Genomic DNA, 13,984 nt, shown 5'->3' on the forward strand with positions numbered 1-13,984 from the left:
GGACAGACAAAAAGAGAGAACAAAAAAGAGATGGAGAGTGAGATAGAGAGAAAATATCCCCACAAAGAGAGAGAGAGAGAGAGAGAGAGAGAGAGAGAGAGAGAGAGAGAGAGAGAGAGAGAGAGAGAGAGAGAGAGAGAGAGAGAGAGAGAGAGAGAGAGAGAGAGAGAGAGAGAGAGAGAGAGAGAGAGAGAGAGAGAGAGAGAGAGAGAGAGAGAGAGAGAGAGAAAGGGAGAGATAGATAGATAGATAGAGAGAGAGAGAGAGGGAGAGGGAGAGATAGAGAGAGAGGGCGAGAGAGGGAGAGAGAGAGACAGAGAGGGAGAGAGAGGGAGAGAGAGAGAGAGAGGGAGAGAGAGAGAGAGAGAGAGAGAGAGAGGGAGAGAGAGAGAGAGAGAGAGAGAGAGAGAGAGAGAGAGAGTGAAGGAAGATTTTTTTCCCTCTCTCCAAGGAGGGACAAAAAAAATCTTCCAACTCTGACCGTCCCTCGTCTGGGATTTCATCCCCGATTTCGTCCAGTCTCGCGGGCGGGAATATTTTTTCATCATGGGACGAATAAACTGTCCCGTCCGCGTCCCTGCTCTATATTGAGTCATAATTATTTGGAAACTACTATTTAGCAATATTTTACCACAATAAATAAAACATTTCTAGAGCTTTATTGGGCATTGAACTCTAAATATGTTGGTGAAATTTTATCCAAAATATTGAATTAAAATGTTCGCGGACATTGAACAACTATATTTTGAAAGAAATCTTTCAAAACATCATAGCATAAAAATGAGATAGCTGTTGCAAAGACGACAGTACTAACATGTCAAGTTGAAACACCGAGGTTGAGAAGACCCATTTAGGATTGTCTTGGACAAAGTTTGGACACATAGGATCTTTAGAGACTATTTTTTGGTGCTTTTGGAGTATTTAAAGATACTTTTGGAGAAGGCTCAAAGGGAATAGTTAAGGATGTCTCCATTTTAGAGATCCTTATATATTTCAGTGAAAATGAGAGTGGGTAGGGTACATACTGAATCTGTAACGAAGATGGTTCTTTGGTTTTCTGGTAAAAAATTGTCCAAGATCTTAGTGGCCTTTTTTTATGGATTATGGCAACGAGTAGGTTGGTTCCCAAACTAGAGTAAAACTTTGTCTCAAAGTGAGAAGAGTAATGAGTGTTTATCCATGAATATGTTAGGGCTAATTTCTAGGGTCAGGGCTATTTTTTAGAGGGGCATTTGGCCATGACTTGTGCGTAATTAAAGGCCCTATTCCTCTTGTTTCTTATCCCCTTCTGCATTCCCTTTGATCCTACTAATGGGGCCCGCTCGCAATGCAAGCTTTAGATAATTTTAGTGCCTCTGTGCCGGGTTCACACGGGTCTGTGCGGTGCAGTTGTGTGCGGCCCCGCCCCTCCCCGGGCTGCCTGCGCCCCCTCCCGCCACCACCCTCCTTCCCCGGCTGCCCGCGCCCCCCCCTCTCCGCCACCGCCGCCTCCCTTCCCCGCCGCCCGAGCCCCCATTCCCAGTTTGACCAAAAGTGAAAACTACATTCTCTGCAATCAAATAGTTCCCAAATATCACAGCAAAGTTTGTTAAGTCGGAAGCAAAGGTCGAAAGGCGAAAAAGAAGATCTATATTTTGCGTATTTTCTCCTCGGAAATCTAAACTCTATTGAAGAAGAGAAAAGAAGGCAGATCTTCACCTTGGAACGGCGGGCGACGGAAAAAAATCATAGAATATGAATAAAAATGCGTAAATTGAAGATCAAACAGAGCGAGAGAGAAGGAAGACAACGATCCGGAGTATTTGGTCTTATACAGTCATTTTCGGAGAAAAAACGAAACAGAAATCATCAATCATTATAATAGTAGAGATATCAATAATTTGCCAAAAACGGGAAGAATCATCTCTCATTTTACTCCCCTATAAAGTGAGACTTTTGTTTGATCATAAAGTTTTAGAAATATCTCGAATCTACTGTTTTTCTTGTCAAAGAAGCGGATAATTATATGATCCGAAACCAAAAGAAGAGAAAATCAAGAATACTAATCGCCACGGATAGTACGTACTTTCTGGCTTTCGAGCGGCGGAAAACCATCGGAGCTTTTTAAATAAAAGACATGAGAATTCACGTCTAAAATTAGAACTCAGCAATAATTGTAAATCAAATAAAATCAAGAATAGAAATATGAAATCTAAAATAGAAATTTGAAATCTCCAATTAATCCAAACACGGAAAGCAAAAACAGAGAAAACTCTCTTTTCAATAATTTAGTCTTATACAGTCATTTTTGGAGAAAAAACGAAACAAAAATCATGTCTTTTATTTAGAAACATATCAATAATTTGCCGAAAACGGGAAGAATCATCTCTCATTTTACTCCCGTATAAATCTCTGGAAAGAATCAAACTTGACAGATATCTACGATTTCGAAAAACGTTACAGATTTCGGAAAACGTTACAGAATCAAACGTTACAGATCTCTGGAAAGAATCAAAATAGATGATCGGCCCACTTTTTATTTTATACAGTCATTTTCGGAGAATAAACGAAACAAAAATCCCGAGGAACCTCCTGACTCCCACTGTCTTCTGCACGACGCAAACCCCTGGGCTGAGCGTATCCCTGAACAAATTCTTCTCTCACTTGTGCACAACGTAACCTCCTGTAACCTTCTCTCTCTCTCTTCTCTCTCACTCTCTTTTCAGCCAATCAGAGGCCAGAAGGTTACACCAATTCCTATTATAGTAGTATAGATTGAGTTGAGTTCCTTTATTTGAAAGTTTCTCTAAACAAGCAGTCTCTCTCCCTTCCACTCTCTCTCTCTCTCTCTCTCTCTTGATGGTGACCATTCAGGGACGTGACGAAGCTAACGACAATATCTCATGTGTTTTCCTTGTATTGGCTTGCGGATCATCCTCACTCTCTCTCTCTCTCTCCCATGCCCCCCTCACCCCCCTTCCCTTCTCGTCCTCTTTCTTTCTCTCTCCCTCTCTCTTTTTCTCTCTCTCTCTCTCTCTCTCTCTCTCTCTCTCTCCGTGCCCCTCTCCCTTCTCGATCCCTCTCCCTTTCCCTCGATCTCTCTCTCTCTCTCTCGTATCTCTCTTTCCATCTCTCTGATAATATATGTTTTTGACCATTTTTCAAAACGCATAGCATTCACATATTGTTTGTAAACGAACCAAACACGAACACGAACCCTGATTTGACCTGTTTGTTCATCGTCGAACAATGTGTCAGACAAAATGATGACCTGCCAACACGACAAGGATGCCGACCTACCTGCTCCACCAACAATGTGACACAGACACTTCCAGAAGCTCGTACGGACGCCGCTACAAGCATCAAATCTCACTTTTGTCAGGTTCCGACATGACGCTCTATGAAGGCGTCCGCAGTGTCCCAAGGCGCCAGAAGTCCGTTGTTATCCTCTGACACGACCGCCAGCGCCCGCCATCATTCCCGACAGCATGGCAACGGACGCTGTGGCTGGCACCTCCATTAAATGCATTCAGCACTTCTCCCCTATAAATTGTCGAAATATGTTTTGTTATGGGATTTCCTTCTATTATCCCAACTTCTTCATCTTCTCAACCTATCTACATTGCTACCACTCCGCTCTCCTATACTTCAATCACAGTGTTCATTCGACACCGAACAAGGAATTTCCCTGCCTATGAACGAAACAGGTCAGGAGACGTGGCGTCCGTATGGGTTGGCAGGAATGGGGGAGGATCATTACATGAAAAATATGTATTTCAGTTAGCCTCTGAACATAATTGGGTATGTTCATTTTTCTTATGAATAGACCGAAAGATAGCCGGAGATACCCTCAAGGCCCCACGGAGAGAAAGGGAGTAGAGGCCTAGTTAATCTTTATTATTATTATTATTAACGTGGATGATTCCTTCTGGTGCGCCTACCGACCCACTTGCCCACTTCCTAGAGAAACAAAACGGGAGAGATTGGATAGGCTTCTTGGACGAATGACGATTGGAGCAAAATCCAATGCCATGGCTTAATGAATGAACAGATTGAAAGAATGGGAGATCTTTCTCAAGAACAAGAAAGAGGAAAGAAGAGGAGTAGAAGAAGAGAACACCCGAGAGAGCGAGATAGAGATTGTTGTTAATCCATAAAGATCGGTGTTACAATTAGTTGGTATTTATCCTGATAGCCAATAGTGTTAACATAGTTTCTATAACTTAATCATGGCCGTTATGACAAGACATAACGGCTATGTTAAGATGAATCCTGTCCGTTGGATCTTCAACTGTCTATGTTTAATCCTGTCCCATTCTGACAGTGACGACTCATCATCGTCATTGTTATGTTATCAGTTCCATGACTTCATCCCTACTTAGTCAACCTATGTTTTCGCCACAGATAAATGACAGAGTGCGTCTGAACGAACGTTTGTTTAGTCATTCGACCGTGGTATTTGATTTCATTCCGATCGCCATCTGTCACGATTCATCATCCAGTTCGGCTCCGAACCAGTCCGGGTAGGATTTTTCCCCATCCCTGTCCCTGCCATTCATGGGTTTATCTCTTGGCCTGAGCACGAAAGCTTTCATCTCGTCGATCATTTCCGGGCCACCGTCGAGCTCCGGGAAGAGGAAGAAGCCATGAATAGCCCCAGGGTACTCAATCAGCTCCGCCTGGTTTCCGTTTCTTATTAAGCTCTGATGATATTTTCTCTGCCAGTCGAGGAGTGGGTCGAGTTCGCCTGCGATAATCAGCACGGGTGGAAAGTTGTGACCAAGGTTTTCCGCAGCAGCCCCGGGGTTAGCCGCGGGATGATCTCGTGAGGCGCCGATAGGAAGAAACGCCCTCCACATCCAGTCGGTACGCTCGGTGGTAATAAAAGGACCGTAGGGCAGGCGCTTCTCTGACAGAACTCTCTCTTCTCCACCAAAAAACGGCTGGATTAAGACGAGCCCAGCAAGCCTTACGTGGTGGGAGGCCTTCTCGGCCCACCGGCGGGCGACGTGATGGGCTATGTTACCGCCCGCGCTTTCGCCGGCGAGGAAGCAGCGGGAGAGATCAGCGGAAAGGAACAGCTCTCGTAGGAGGCCGGTGCAGTCGGAGGAATTGGCCTTGGTTGACTCCAGGAAGCGGAGAACGTCGACTCCGTCTTCGTACTGTGCGGGGCACTTGTGTTCTGGCGATAAGCGATAGGTGACGGAAATAACGGCAACTCCGAGCTCTTTACAGATGCGGCGGCAGGCGAACTCGTATTCTCTTGTGGCTGCGGTGAGGAAGGCGAACCCACCGCCGTGGAAGAAGACGATAACTGCGAGCGGCGCTGGGGATGGGTCAGTGGGCAGGTATAGCCGGAAGCGGAGCTGCCGAGCAGGGTCCACGGTGAAGTCCGCAGTTCGGACGCCGTGCACAGGGTTTTGGTTTGGTGCGGTGTTGAGTTCGAAGAGGGAGGCCAGACGGCGGTTCAACGTGCCATCGCGGCGGCAGACGGCTTTCACGAAGATGCCGAGAAGAGCTATTCTGATGTGGGTTTTCAGCGGGAGACGGCTGGAGAGAAGGCTTGAGACCTCGTAAGCCATTGTTTCGCTGCCTTATGAGGACTTATAAGATGCTCAAGTAGAGAAGTGGAGGAAGAAGGACCTGTGAGGACAACGGGGGGATTTGGCTCCTTAAGTAGAGAAAGAAGTACGCCAGTGTGCTGGGAGAGAGAAAAAAAATCTGGAGATCTTACGGCTATTATAAATCCCGTTTAACAGGCTTTGTGCGCCGCGTCATCCAGCTGGGGTTGATGGCTCTCGCTCGTTTTTAAAATGGGTCTAACCTCTGATATTTTCAAAAATATTTATCAATATCAATCACTATCACTAAGTCAAACAACTAATAATCAACTAGAAGCAAAATATTTATCAATATCAATGGGTCTAACCTCTGATATTTTCAAAACTATTTATCAATATCAATCACTATCACAAAGTCAAACAACTAATATCAACTAGAAGCAAAATATTTATCAATATCAATGGGTCTAATCTCTGATGTTTTCAAAAATATTTATCAATATCAATCATATCAATCACTATCACTAAGTCAAACAGCTAATATCAACTAGAAGCAAAATGTCCCACTGCTATTTTGTTCACAATTTGAAGAATAGTCCACAAACTAGAGAGAGAGAGAATGAGAGAGAGAACGAGCAAGAGAGACAGAGAGAGAGAGAGAGAACGAGAGACAGTGATGGCAAGGACGCCAACACATCACTGTCGAACGCGTCGCCACGGTCAACCAGAGTCAACACGCCTGCTATGAACCCAACGGCGAATTCAACCGAAGTCAACCCGCCACGGTCAACCGAAGTCAACATGCCGCAACCATCGACAAGCACGTCTCCACCCGCGCACGTCCCTACGCGCGTCATGACACGACGCCAGAGGCAGATCCACAACTGCCCTTTGGCGTGACACGATGCACATCTTTAATTTCTCGTCTCTAATTTCTCGTCATTTTCTCTTTCCTCCAAGGCCTATATATAGGCCATTGTTTTCGAGAAACACTTAGGCAGTCATAATTCAAGAATTGAGTTTTTGTTTAACTCTTCTTGGAGGACTGCCCAAGCCTCCCTATCTCCTCTTCAACCCTACCTCCACCGCTGCCGCCGCCGCCGCCGGCCTTCCACCTTCGACCTCCTCCTCTCATCACTCTCTTTCTCTCTCCTTCTCTCTCTCTCGCTCTTCCCCTGGCCGCCATCCAGGCTACCCAAGGGACGCTCAACCTCCCGGGCCGCCCGCTGCCTCAGGCCGCCCAGGCTGCCTGAGACCGCCCCAAGGCAGCCCTTGGCCGCCTCTCCAGGCCGCCGGACTGCCCGCACTACCCTCGGACGCCAAGGCAGCCCCTGCCGCTCGGCCCAGGCCGCCCAAGGACTGCCCGCGCTGCCCCTTCAGGTCACCCAGGCAGCCCCTGGCCGCCCGCCAGCCCCAAGGGCCGCCCACAGCCCCTTGGCCACCGTCCAGCCGCCAAGCCGCTCGCTGCCTTTAGGGCTGCCCGTGGCAGCCCTTGACGCCGCCCAGGCCCAAAGGCATCCCGCGCTGACCCTTCGTACGCCCGGCAGCCCCTTGCCGCCCGTGCCGCCCAAGGGCCGCCAACCAAGGCCGCCCTAGGTAGCCTTGGCTGCCTCCCGCCGCTGTGCCAGCTGCGGTTTTCCCCAGACCGCCCGGGACTGGTGTCCTCGTCTGCTCGCTCCACCCGTGCCCGTTCGACCTCCATGCTCTCCACCAGGGCCGTACAACGCCCGGAACGCCCAGACTATTCGTCTAGTGGGCCGCTCAACGCTCGGATTCATCCAGCCTCATCACGATCAGAATTTCCCGCACCCTCTTCATGCACTACGGTGCCGAGGTACGCCTGAACCCTTTGGTGTTGAAAGTGTTCTCCATCCAGTGTTTTCTCGAGAAGTTTCCACCGCCGTCAGAATTAGATTTGGTTTGGATTTTCCACTTCTTCTCTCTCTTTCTCGAGTGTTTCTTTGCGACGCGAATTCGGATATTGATTTCGGTGCTTAGGCATCGTCGCAGCGGGGGAAGACAGTACTCCCGCCCTCGATAAGGGTCGGAGCTGCACCACCTGATTTTCATCGGTTTTAAAGTCCGAATCCGACCATGTGATTTCTGTGGCTGTTTTATCCCTCCAGTATCCGATCCACCCCTAGTCATCCATCTACCCGAGTTTGTCCCGTCAACCCAGTTGTCCATTCCTTCGTCATCCATTCCTTAGTTGTCCTTTCCATAGCAGTCCTACGTCAGACAGAAAGAGAGAGAACGATCAAGAGAGACAGAGAGAGAGAGAGAGAGAGAGAGAGAGAGAGAGAGAGAGAGAGAGAGAGAGAGAGTGAGAGAGAGAGGGGGAGGGAGAGAGGGGGAGGGAGGGAGAGAGAGAGAGAGGGAGAGAGAGAGAGAGGGAGAGAGAGAGAGAGAGAGAGAGAGGGAGAGAGAGAGAGAGAGAGAGAGAGAGAGAGAGAGAGAGAGAGAGAGAGAGAGAGAGAGAGAGAGAGAGAGAGAGAGAGAGAGAGAGAGAGAGAGTGAGAGAGTGAGAGAGAGAGAGAGAGAGAGAGAGAGAGAGAGAGAGAGAGAGAGAGAGAGAGAGAGAGAGAGAGAGAGAGAGAGAGAGAGAGAGAGAGAGAGAGAGAGAGAGAGAGAGAGAGAGAGAGAGAGAGAAAGACGGAGGGAGAGAGAGAAAAAGAGAACGAGAGAGCGAGAGAGAGAGAGAGAGAGAGAGAGAGAGCGAGAGAGAGAGAGAGAGAGAGAGAGAGAGAGAGAGAGAGAGAGAGAGAGAGAGAGAGAGAGAGAGAGAGAGAGAGAGAGAGAGAGAGAGAGAGAGAGAGAGAGAGAGAGAGAGAGAGAGAGAGAGAGAGAGAGAGAGAGAGAGAGAGAGAGAGAGAGAGAGAGAGAGAGAGAGAGAGAGAGAGAGAGAGAGAGAGAGAGAATGAACGAGTGAGGGAGAGCGAGAAAAAGAGAACTTGAGAACGAGAGAGTGAGAGAGCTACAGAGAGAGAACGAGTGAGGGAGAGCGAGAAAAAGAGAACTTGAGAACGAGAGAGTGAGAGAGCTACAGAGAGAGAACGAGGGAGGGAGAGCGAGAAAAAGAGAACTTGAGAACGAGAGAGTGAGAGAGCTACAGAGAGAAAATGAGGGAGGGAGAGCGAGAAAAAGAGAACTTGAGAACGAGAGAGCGAGAAAAAGAGAACTTGAAAAAGAGAGAGAAAGAAAAGTGAGGGAGAGCGAGAAAAAGCAAACTTGAGAATGAGAGAGAGAGAGCTAGAGAGAGAACGAGCGAGGGAGAGTGAGAAAAAGAGAACTTGAGAACGAGAGAGAGAGCAAGAGAGAGAGAATGACAGAATGAGAGAGAGAGAGGACGAGAGAGGTAGAGAGTGAGAGATAGAGAGAGAACGAGAGCGTGTGAATGAGATAACGATAGAGAGAGTTATTGTTATCCATTTTCCACCCTGAAACAGTTATCGATATCGTTAAACGTTGTTGGGTGCAAACACTCGCGGAAGCGTACTTGGACGTGAACCAATGTAGAAGAAGTCGAGGATGATCCCAAGCCGATTCGAGGAGAAACACCGAGGCGTAGTCGTTAGCCTCGTCATGTCCCCGCATCGTCACCGTCAAGAGAGCACCAACTCCAAGAGAGAGAGAGGAAGAGGAAGGAACTTCTAGTTCAAATGAACTTTCAAGAAATTCTACTCAACTCAAAGGGAGAAAAGAGAATACATCAAGTGATGTTGGGATGAAGAAAACATGGGAGATGGGGGGCCTTTTATAGGCACAACCCAAGGCCTAAACACCCCCTAAAACCTAGGCACGATCCTAGAAAGTAGGCACGATCCTATTCTCAAGGATGTGCTAGGTCATCCTAGTTTCTAGGTTGTACTAAGTCATCCTACTTTATAGGATGTACCAAGTCAACCCCACGATCCTGAATCATAGGGATGGAGGGTTTGACATTTTCAACAAATGTATATCTCAATATTCGACAACAGATATCGGATATGGATACCAATTTTTTTGCAAGAAAGTGCCGGGTACGACCAACCAAAAGGTTGTGCCCATAGACTGATCAGCCATGCCCTGGGTTTTATATATTAAGTGAAGGGTTTATAAGCGTTTATAGGTGTGGAGCGAGCGTAAATGTCCCAACTACACACGGACCCTACTCGGCCTCACCCATGATGCATAAGGAAAAAGATACAAGAGTGATACTGGTGCAGCTCCTGGAGAAGACTGTGGGCGCATACACCATGCTTGTGTAAAACACGCGAACGACATAGAGCTAGAGAGAGAGAACAATAAATAGAGAATGAGCAAGAGACTAGAATGAGAGAACAAGAGATAGAGAACGAGCAAGAGAGAATCAGAAAAGGAAGAGACAGAGGGCGCGAGAAAAGTGAGACACATCAGAAAGAGAACTAAAGTGAGAGAGAGAGGCAAGAACCTGAGGAAAACAGAGAACAAGTGAAAGAGAGAGAGCCAGAGCGATCAAGAGCGGAAGTGATATAGTGAGATAAAATGTGATAGAGAGCACGAGAGAGAGTATGTTAGGAGAGAGAGAGAGAGAGAGAGAGAGAGAGAGAGAGAGAGAGAGAGAGAGAGAGAGAGAGAGAGAGAGAGAGAGAGAGAGAGAGAGAGAGAGAGAGAGAGAGAGAGAGAGAGAGAGAGAGAGAGAGAGAGAGAGAGAGAGAGAGAGAGAGAGAGAGAGAGAGAGAGAGAGAGAGAGAGAGAGAGAGAGAGAGAGAGAGAGAGAGAGAGAGAGAGAGAGAGAGAGAGAGAGAGAGAGAGAGAGAGAGAGAGAGAGAGAGAGAGAGAGAGAGAGAGAGAGAGAGAGAGAGAGAGAGAGAGAGAGAGAGAGAGAGAGAGAGAGAGAGAGAGAGAGAGAGAGAGAGAGAGAGAGAGAGAGAGAGAGAGAGAGAGAGAGAGAGAGAGAGAGAGAGAGAGAGAGAAAGAGAGAGAGAGCACAAGAGAGAGAAAGATAGAGAGAGAAACAGAGGGAGAGAGAGCACAAGAAGGAGAGAGAACAGGCGAGAGAGAGAAAGAGAGGGAGACAAAGGGAGAGAGGCACAAGAAGGAGAGAGAACAGGTGAGATAGAGAGAGATAACAAGAGAGAGAGACAGAGGGAAAAAGAGATCACGAGAGTGAAAGAGAAGAAGCAAGAGAGAGAAAGAGAGAACGAGAAAGAGAGTTAGAGGGAGAGAGAGAATGAGAGAGAAAGCCAGAGGGAGAGAGAATTAGAGAGAACGAGAGAGAGAGCCAGAGGGAGAGAGAGAATTAGAGAGAATGAGAGAGAGCCAGAGGGAGAGAGAGAATTAGAGAGAATGAGAGAGAGCCAGAGGGAGAGAGAGAATTAGAGAGAATGAGAGAGAGCCAGAGGGAGAGAGAGAGAAAAAGAGGGAATGAGAGAGAGCCAGAGCGAGAGAGAACGAAATCGAGAGTGTGATGGGATATGTTTAACATTCCCCCTCTCACTCTATCTCCTTTCTCCTATCTCTCTTTCCTTGGCTTTTCTTTTCTCCTCTCTCTCCTCACTCAGTCACTTTCTTTGTCTTTTCTCCTCTCTCTCTCTCATGTTATTTTCTCTCTCCTCACTCAGCCATGTTTCTTGACTTTTCTCCTCCACCTAATTCTCTCTCTCTACACCTATTCTACCAGCTCTTTCATCCTCTTAACCTGACCACTATTAGTGACTATTCTACCACTCTCTTCCCTTACTATTTTCTTTATAGAGGTTGTGCAGCAGGAAAACGATATCAATGACCTTTCTCTTCGGCCTTTCCATACGTATCAACTTGCATCTAGTAGTTTTGTCTATGTGGACATCTTTGGCCTAATCTCATGAAAAACCATAGGTGGAAGAACATCATTAAGGATTTCTCTAGAGCAATGTGGTCTATAAACGTAAGCATAAGATATGTATTTTTTAAAAAATCTTTGTTAATTTTAAAGCCTTGTCAGAACAAAGAATTATTTGCAAATGCACTTTTTTGAGCTGAAGTGTTCTTATCTAAATAGTTTGCGTAGTTTTGCGTGCATAATGACATTAAATGATAGCTTACTGCCCTTACATGCGTGGACAAAATGGCATAGTGGAGATGAAGAATTTAACTTTTATATCCATGCATAAAGGCATTCAACGAACAAGAGCATACAGTTACGATTCTGGGATAAACTTTCAACATTTGTGTTCATACAATAAAAATGATCACCTAAGGATTCTTGCTAAGAGACTCCTTATGAACTCGGATGGGAAAGAAGCCAAATGGTGATTATCTCACATCCAGAAAGCTGAACACAATTTAAATTATCCAGATGACAGAACAAAACCTAGCACATTCATCGACTATGAAATGATTCAAAGGCTTATAGATGCTATGATCCAGTTGAATAGAAAGTCAATGAGTGCAGGAAAATTATTTTGACGAAGCGGATCAGCAGATGTGGAATAAATCATACAACCAGATGGTGAAGTTTTGGTTGAAATTCCTGATTTTATCTTACAGAATAGGATGATCAAAGACAAGAGGAATGAATCGTGCTTGAGGTAGGTACTCAAGAAGACAAAGCCAGTCAAGCCACTAGACAAGAGCTAGATGGAAAATTATTTTCACCATTAGAAACTACCTCCTTTGAGATTTGGTGACTTGGATTTATGAGGACTCAGACTATACACAGCTGAATCGACAGTAGTTGGTGATGGTGGAAGGTGGGCCAAAGAGTTTGGAAGAAGCTCTTAAGGAAAATGTATGGAGGCAATTCATGCTAGAAGAGATGAAGACTGTTGTGAAAGATCAAACTTGGGAGCTTATTTACCCACCATCTTGGTGTAAACCTTCAGGTCTTAAGTGGGTATACATGATGAAAAGGAGTCATTAAATATATATCTTGATGCACAGAGCTTAATTACTCGCCAAACGGCATGTTCAAAAAGTTTGGGTACAGTGTAAGGAAAACAATGCTCCTCTTGTAGGGATACAGACCACACAAATTTTTGGTGCCTTGTCCACACAATAAGGGTACCACTTACATCATCCATATGTGAAATCATCTTTTTTAAATGGCAGAAAAGAAGAGATGAGACAAATATATGGCTTCATTTGAAAGGGCATAGATCACATGGTTCTGATATTTAATAAACCGTTGTATCATTTATGGTAGGTACCAAGGCCATGGAATGAAAGCTAGAGAGCAAATATATCTCCTTTAGATTTAGATGATATTTGAAAGATTATGCTGTTTATATGAAACATTCCACTAATTATGGGGGTCAGTTGGTGTTTGTGTTGATGAATTAAATGAGACATGATGTAGGATTGTCAAATTAACTATTTCAGAAAAAATATATGAAGAATTTGAGATGAGTGACCTTGGGTTCCTCAGCTCATACCATTGTATGAACTTACACCAAGAATTCAGATAGATAAATTGAATCAAAAGCCCTTTGCCTCTGCAGGCCGCCAAGGAGGTGCGGGCGGTATGCATCGTGCGACTGCGTGGGCTGCGTAAGCTGGGTGCGCAGACTGGCTCAGGTGCGTGGGTGCAAGGGCTACACACCACGCGTGCATGGGCCACGTAGGCTGTGCGCGTTGTGCATGGCACTGCATGCACGGGGTGCAGGGGGCAGACATTCTGCCATGAAACTAAGGCATTGGCCAGAGAGCGCTAAGACGGTTGTGGGGCACAAGGCGCCCCTACGAGTTGTACTGCGGTGTGTTGATGCCAAGGCATGGGGCGCCGAGTACGATGGTACTAATGCGGACTGAGTGTGAAGGTGTCAGCGTGTGTGCTGGTGGCGCGTGAAGTGTCAAGGCTGAGATGGACTTGCGGGTGTGTCAGAGCCATGACTCACAGGACCATGGTGCCCGGCCTGGGGGCATGCTTGTAGTGGCAGCGCCCGTAGGCACGTGCCAAGGGCTGCGGGCCTCAAACCGTATGAGCACCACTACCTGACGGTGTGCGTTGCACCTTGTCTCATTACTTTGGTATCACCCTTGGTCCTCCCTCGTGTAATGGCTACGACCTCTGATGTAATCTTGTTCCTTATAATACAATTTCCCATTTGATGCTAAGAGCCTAGCCTACCCTCTCTCCTTAACCACCAAGAAATCTCAAGTTGTTCCAATAGACTTCCGTTGTAAAAGCAAAGACTACTCCATGTTCCTGCCCAACCGTTGAGGCCGGCAATATTGCATAAGGTTATCACGAAAAAGGGGGATGTTTTTTGGTGTAATCTTTTTTCTTTAGAGGTTACCATTTGAAAGGAGATAATGTGTTGTTCTAGAAATTAGAAAAGTTGTTTCACTCTTAAGTTTAGAAGTTATTTTAAAATTCTCATTGAAAAGGTGTTTGAAAATTTTTTATTAACTATATTATAAATGAGCATATCATGCATTTGATGAATAAATCCAATTCATCTCTTTCTCTACTACCTTTATACTTTCTTCGCTTCTGCTATATG

At 46.2% G+C, this 13,984-nt stretch overlaps 1 pseudogene; it reads right to left on the minus strand.

Moving 5' to 3' along the window:
• Positions 1-4,115: 4,115 nt before the first annotated feature.
• On the minus strand, positions 4,116-5,638 carry LOC144709825 (putative carboxylesterase 18 pseudogene; annotated as a pseudogene).
• Positions 5,639-13,984: the final 8,346 nt, after the last annotated feature.

The sequence above is a fragment of the Wolffia australiana genome, chromosome 11, assembly GCF_029677425.1.
Source record: "Wolffia australiana isolate 7733 chromosome 11, ASM2967742v1".
NCBI lineage: Eukaryota > Viridiplantae > Streptophyta > Magnoliopsida > Alismatales > Araceae > Wolffia > Wolffia australiana.